Raw genomic sequence first — 7,818 nt, 5'->3', positions numbered from 1 at the left:
GCAGACGAAATACCTATTTCTTTACTACCCACAAGGGGTTAAACACAGAGAGGACGAACAAGGACAGACAAACGGATTAAGTCGATTATATCGACCCCAGTGCGCAACTGGTACTTATTTAATCGACCCCGAAAGGATGAAAGGCAAAGTCGACCTTAGCGGAATTTGAACTCAGAACGTAACGGTAGACGAAATACCTATTTCTTTATTACCCACAAGGGGCTAAACACAGAGGAGACAAACAAGGACAGACATAGGTATTAAGTCGATTACATCGACCCCAGTGCGTAACTGGTACTTAATTTATCGACCCCGAAAGGATGAAAGGCAAAGTCGACCTCGGCGGAATTTGAACTCACAACGTAACGCAGACGAAATACCAATTTCTTTATTGCCCACCGGGGGCCAAACATAGATATGGACAGTACAACTGATGGGATCAGTGAATCGATATGATTTTACATAAATGTGACATCAAAAATAAAATACAATACATAAAAATCGAATGGAATACACAGTACAAAAACAATACAAATGAAGCGATGATCAAGTTACGCTCCGATCCCACAAGCCCCGATCTACCGCTGGTACCTTTTTATTTTTCCTTTTTTTTTTTTTTTCCTCGTCTATTCACACGGTTCCTTGCACGCACAACACTCGTGCAACATACTTCCATCTCTTTTGGAACGTACACTCTGACAGACACCTCTTCTCCAGCCACAGTTTCCTTTTCAAATGAAAAGAAAAAAAGGATCGTAAATTGTCACCAGAGATAAAGTTGCCTGTCTTAATTCCTTTTATCTAGTATTCCATACAGCCTCTTTTGCTATTGCTACAACCGTGAGAAAACAATTCTTACCTTCGTTCGTTAGAACTCCCGGTGGGTCAATTTTTATAATTGACTCAGTCGACAGCCGTACTCTTCCTTCGCCGGACAACAGATGTTCAGCATAAGCCCACATTTCAGTTATCTCCGGACACTGAACAATAGCGTGAGGGACGGTTTCCCTGTCCCCACCGCATCTTGGACAGGTCGGCGACTGACGTTTACCATGTCTTGCGAGCTTATCCCAAACGGGCAAGGCACCTCTGTAGCATTGCCAGGTTAAGGACTTTTGGAAGTTGTCCAACGTTCTCAACCCGAATGTACGATGAAACAAGCTGTCCAGTTGAATAAATCCGAGACCTAGAGTCGACCCCAGGCCATCGTCGCATTCAGACTCTACCAACCCACTATATAAAATCCGTGTGGAACCCCCACCGCTGGCGTTGCCCGAGCGCCGGAACAGCAAGAGGGCCTTACGGCACTCTTTATGCCACTCACTCGACCTCGGTCTACGAGAACACCAGGCTTCCTGTTCGCAAAAACTCTTGAACTCAGGGAACATTTGTCTGGCCAGCGGAGACCACACCCGTTCACTATCCAGGAGAATCCAGAGGTGCCTCAACCTCAACGCATGTCTGCGCATCATTAACCAAGGCATCCCTAAACCTCCATTTAAAGGCTTTTGACAGCAGACAGAGCGTTTCACAAGTGGCGACCTGCCCTTCCACAAAAAGCGAAAGAGCTGTCTCTCCAACCTGATCAACCACGAATCCGGACAGGGCACGACAGTCAGGCGGTAGGTAATGACCGATGCGATAAACACATTGGCCACTTCCGCCCTCCCTTTCAGGGATAGCCACCGCCAAGACCAAGTCTTGACTACTGCAGCCACCCTGCTCAATACCTCCGTCCAGTTCTTCTCTATCTGGAGGCCTGGTCCAAACCAGACTCCCAGCAACTTAACCGGTCCCTCCGTCCAGCGCCTAACAACACTGTCTGAAGGCATCGACTTGCCAACCCAGGTGCCGAGCTGCAAGCCGACCGACTTTTCCCGGTTAATCTTTGCTCCTGCTACCTCCTCGTAAGCCTCAATAGTCTTACCTACTTCACGTAGGCGTACCACTGTGGTTACACTGATAGTGATATCATCCGCGAAAGCCGTAACAAACTCCTCTAGTCCTGGTTCTCTCGGGATGCCACTCAACCTTTGCAGTAATGGCTCGAGAGCCATCACATACAAAAGTGGTGAAAGCGGACATCCTTGACGAACCGAGCGTCTGATGCAGAACGGCTTCGAAAGGAAACCGTTCACCCGAACTATCGAGTCAATGTTGTGGTACAAAGCGATAAACCACCTGAGGAAGCCAAGGCCCAGGCCAAACCGCGCAAGTACAGTCGCTAGGTATCGATGGTCAACCCTATCAAAAGCTTTAGACTGGTCCAAATGCACCAATGCCCCACCTTTGCCAGATTTATTACCAAACCTCTCTATGGTATAGCGAATAAGATGGAGGGTATCCTGAATGGTTCTGCCTGGGATGGCACATGTCTGTGCCTCCCCGACTATACCATTCGCGACACGCGCCAACCTTTTTGCTAGAACCTTGGCCAAAATCTTCACTTCTGCGTTTAACAGAGTGATGGGCCTGAAATTCTCTAGAACGTCCCCCTTGTCCGGGTCCTTTCTGACCAACGTCACTACTCCCCGGCGCACAGATCTGGGGATAAACCCATTCTGTTTCCAGTTCGCGTACACGTCAGTCAGTAGTTGCCCGAACAAGTCTGGCATACATTTATACAGCTCGTACGGAAGACCATCAAGTCCCGGTGACTTACCCGCTTTACAATCGGCCAAAGCCTCCATCACCTCCTCAAGTGTGATTGGCCCTTCGCAAGACTCCGCATCCGACCCCGAGAGGCACGGCAGCCCGGTAAGAAAGTCCTCGAGGGCTCTCCCACCACCAGGACCGCCGTCACCCCCGAACAGCTGGGCGAAGTACTCCCGAAAGACCTCACACATTTTCTCGGGTTCGTTTATCAAGACACCATTTTGATTCGTCAAAGACCGAATAGAGGAACTATTTCCTTGCCGAGCTTCCACCACTCGGGCCCATCCAGCGGCTTTGATTCCTTCACTTCCCATTGCACGTAACTTAGCTCTGGTAATACTTCCCATGTGGTGGGCTTCAAGATGCTGGTTTAACTCCAGTCTTTTCACCCTCGCTTGGTCTGTATTACCAGTCCTCCAGGCTTCTTCTAGTTCCTTAACTAGACCATCTCCTATTTTACGTCCCTTCTTAGCTAAACTTATGCTAAACCTAATAGACTCATATTTGATGGCTCTTTTTAGGGCGTACCACCATTTGTTATTAATGATGGTACCTGTTAATGCCCTCTGTATTAACATCTTGATCCGCTTTCTGTACTCCTCAATCGCCAAAAGGGACGTATTGAGTTTCCAGTAGCCAGATCCCTGTCTATGCAACTTATCTACCGTCAGTTTACAGGTAACCATCTTGTGGTCACTGTAGCTGACTAGAAAAAACTGTGGACACTCAACTATGGACTTATCTTTTTCTCTAATTAAAATCCTATCTAGATATGTTCTGGTAGACCCGTCACTATTTGACCACGTCCACTGTGGAGTGTTCGGGTGCTCCAACCTATATGGATCTGCTAGCTGAAATTGACTTAGCAGATCCCGAAAGCCTGTGTTACATTTTCTGTTCATGTTCGAGTTTGAGCCAACACAATCTGTGTGTGCTGCACATATTGTATTAGAGTCTCCTAACACTACTAGTGAATGCGACGTGGCTAGGAACTTTCCTAGGCCACGAAAATATTCAGTTTGCGGGCCAATAATGTTTGGTGCATAAATAGCGACCAGCCTGATTGTCTTGCCACAACTGAATGTCAAGTCGAGAACGACCAGCCTGCCTTCTGGGTCAGAAAAAACCAACTTTTTCTCGGCTACCCGGTTTCTTTTTAGTAGGACCAACACCCCATCCCCACCTCCCGCCCGACTCGGAGAAACGTATTTCTCGTAGCCGTTCAGGAGGGGGAGCAGATCTCTTGGCCCCTTCACCCGGGTTTCCGTTGCAACAATTACATCCAAATTTCTCGACCTGATGTCATTCAGAAAGCGTCCTTGCTTCCAGCTTGACAACAGGCCATGAACATTTAAACAACCAATGTGAATAGCCATCACTTACCTGTTTAATTAGGATTGTCCGGTGGAGAGGGACCCTCCACCTTTTTTTTTATCCAGGGTCGGAGGTGGACGGTCTTGGGAAATAGATTTGTCAAAGTCCCGTCTCACCACCGACACAGAATTATCAGGTGGAGGGGGAATCTCCACCTTTTCCTTTTCTCGCGGGATCGGAGCTGGTAATCCATGAAATATCGACTTGTTAAAATCTAATCTCAATGAAGATACAGTCTTTCTGTACTTATTTTGTAGAATTCTATAAGTCTTATTTGAGACTTCATATATGTCGTAATTGATAAATTCCTCTGAAAGGTTATCAATTTTTTTTACAGTCTTTATGAGTTGAATGTCTCTCATGAGCTCAGTATCTTTAGTGTATACGGCTATTATGCCTTTTTCTTCTTTTTCTCTTCTGGCAGTCTTTTTTGGTCGTTGTTCTGTAGTAGTCGCCGCTCTCGGCTGGGTTGCTGGTTGTATTTTTCTTTTGTTTGTTGTTTTTTTCTCATCTGTTTCTTCTTTATCTTCTTCCTCTTTGTCTTTTTTCTCCTCTTCCTCCTCTTCTTCATTTTCCTTGCAGTTCCTTCGAATGTGGCCTAATTGACCACATAAAAAACATCGAGGTTTTCGGCCCTCAACAAACACCACGAGGTTCTCCTCCCCTACCTCAATTGTCTCAGGAATTGTTTGAATTATTTTAGGGTCCGCTTGAATGAGAAGATTAATTGTTTTACCATCCCAGCGTGGGTTTTCCGTAGCGGTAGCCTGGAGGAGAGTAATTTTTTCTACCTCTTTGATTAGGACTGCCGCCAACAACCACATAGGTTCGACCTCTGGCGGGACCCTTGTAATTTTTATTCGTGACGACGTCCTCATCCCCATATAATAGGGTATTAACTCCACGTCGTTCGTTTTCAACGTTTCCACTGAGTTCTTGTGTGCTATTTCTTTATTGGTGAACCTTACTTCCACCGTTCCGAATTTTTTTCCTCTTCTCAGAAATACTACGTCGCCCAATATTGGCTTTAAGCACTTTTCTATTTTCTCTTCTGACATTCTTTCAATTTTTCTATTTTGTAGACAATATGTTTTGAAAATTATTGTTTTTTGCTTTTCTTCCTGTAATAACTTTTGCGGAGGTTCAATTTTCACACTGTTGTCATTTATTTCCATCATTTTGCTGTATTTCATAATTTCGCTTTTATTCGTCGACAGTATCTGGGTTCCACCCCCAGCAGCCAACGCAAAACTTTTTTTTCCATTTTTTGGTTCTATCTGGATGCTAGGCACATCAATTATTCTCTTCGACACAATGCCTTTGTTCTCTGGCAAAGTCGGAAACTCTTCTGCTGAAAGTTCTGACGAGCTCTCAGACACATCTCCAAAAATATCAAATATATTATCCTCTCTGCTATTCCTTCTTGTAGCGGGGGAAACCCCTATTTCCTTGTCTGTAGTTGGCTCCTCGCCGGACATGTATTTCCTCCTCTCAACAGGAGAAACAAGTATTTCTGCTCCAACGGTAGGCTCCATGCTAGACGACATTCTTCCCCCCAAAGGGGGAATGAACAACGCGTGCTACCACAAGCACTAAGTGTTTTCAATTGAAAACTCCAACAGTTAAGTTATTCAACAGTTTAACAAGAAACAACAGTTGTTAACAATATTAACACCACGAAACAGCAATTCTTACTTCACGAACACATGTGCGGCAGACTAAATACCGCTAAGCATTTCGCCCGGCGTGCTATATTTCTGCCAGCTCACCGCCTTATATATGTATGCATATATAGGCTCGGCTCGGCTCGCACGACTTCGTTTTTTGGGTGTCGGTGAATTTCTTTATTACCTATAAAAGGCTACATAGAGGGGGGCAAAACAATCACGAATGATTTTTTACGTTATGATGTATTTTGGGTCGATAAAAATTGGATGATAGTTATACGGTTTCGAATAATGATACAACCCCACGAACCCCGCCGCGACACTTGGTCTTATGTTTTTTTCTTTTTCTTTTACGTCCTATCTCGTATTTATGAGGGACCTTTTACTCACGACATTTTTCCACCTTTCATTGAACACTTTCTTACTCAGGCTCCTCCTCTCTAGTTCTATTTGTCTTTTCAGGTGGAATTTAAAAAACACCACCAGGCTAGAACCAGAGATGAAGTCGCCTGTTATCATCCCTTTCATCCTTGTCTTCCACACTACCTGTTTCGCAGTTGAAACCACAGAGAGAAAACAATTCTTACCTTCTTTCGTTAAGAAATCCGGTGGGCTGATTTTTACAATGGATTCAGCTGATAGCTGTACTCCTCCTCCATTTGACAACAGTTGTTCGGCAAAAACCCACATATCTGTCACCTCCGAACACTGCACGATCGCGTGCAAGACGGTTTCCCTGTCTTTCCAACATCTCGGACAGGTCGGGCTGACTTGGCCACCACGCCTTGCGAGTTTGTCCCGAACAGGTAAGGCTCCTCGGTAACACTGCCAAGCCAAGGACTTCTGGAAATTATCCAGAGTCCTCGGCTCAAATGTACGTTGGAACAGACTGGCCAGCTGATTATCGTCGAAACCTAGGGTCTCCCCTAACGTATATTCGCAACCGGCCTCTACAAACCCTCTATAGAAAACAGCGGTAGAACCACTGCCGCAGGCATTGCCCGAGCGACGGAATAGGCGGAGTGCCTTGCGACACTCCGTATACCATAAACCCAAATTCGATCTGCGATTATACCAGTCTTCCTGTCCACCGAAACTGGTGAACTTGGGAAACATCTGTTTCGCCAGCTGAGACCACACCCGTTCACCATCCAGATGGAGCCACAGATGCCTTAGCCTCAGCGCATTTATGCGCATCATTAGCCACGGCATCCCTAGTCCACCCTTTAACGTTTTTGACAACAAATAGAGCATTTCACAAGTGGTTTCGAGCCCTTCCATAAGAAGAGAAAGAGCTGTCTTTCCAACCTGGTCAACCACGAAACCGGGCAAGGCACGACGGCAAGGCGGTAGGTGATCACCGATGCGATAAATACATTGGCTACCTCCGCCCTACTTTTCAGGGATAACCACCTACAAGACCAGGTCTTGACTACTGCGGCCACCCTGCTCGATACCTCGCTCCAGTTCTTCTCTATTTGGAGGTCTGGTCCAAACCAAACCCCGAGCAACTTAATCGGACCCTCCGTCCAATGTCTCACGACGCTGTCTGGAGGCATCGACTTGCCTCTCCAGGTGCCGACCTGCAAGCCAACTGACTTTTCGCGATTAACTTTTGCTCCTGTCACCGTCTCGTAAACCTCTATGGCCTTGCCTACGTTACGTAGAAGGTCCACTTCGGTCACGATGATAGTGATGTCATCCGCGTACGCCGAAACCGACATTCCACGACCTGGCTGCTTCGGGATGCCACTCAGTTTTCGCAGCAGCGGCTCAAGAGCCACTACATACAAAAGCGGGGAGAGTGGGCATCCCTGACGAACCGAGCGTTTGACTTTGAACGGCTTAGAAAGAAAGCCGTTCACCCGAACTACCGAGTCGACGTTGTCGTACATTTCGATGATCCACCTGAGGAAGCCAAGACCCAAGCCGAACTGAGCCAGAACGGACACCAGGTAATGATGGTCGACCCTATCGAAAGCTTTTGATTGGTCTAAATGGATCACTGCCCGTCCCTTGCCGGGATCGTTATTAATTCCCTCTATAGTGTATCTAATGAGATGGAGATTATCCTGAATGGACCTGCCCGGTACGGCACACGTTTGTGCGTTCCCGATCAGTC

This window comes from Octopus sinensis, linkage group LG10 (assembly GCF_006345805.1).
Source record: "Octopus sinensis linkage group LG10, ASM634580v1, whole genome shotgun sequence".
Classification (NCBI taxonomy): Eukaryota; Metazoa; Mollusca; class Cephalopoda; order Octopoda; family Octopodidae; genus Octopus; species Octopus sinensis.
The sequence above is the reverse complement of the archived record's forward strand: the minus strand, read 5'-3'. Positions refer to the sequence as shown.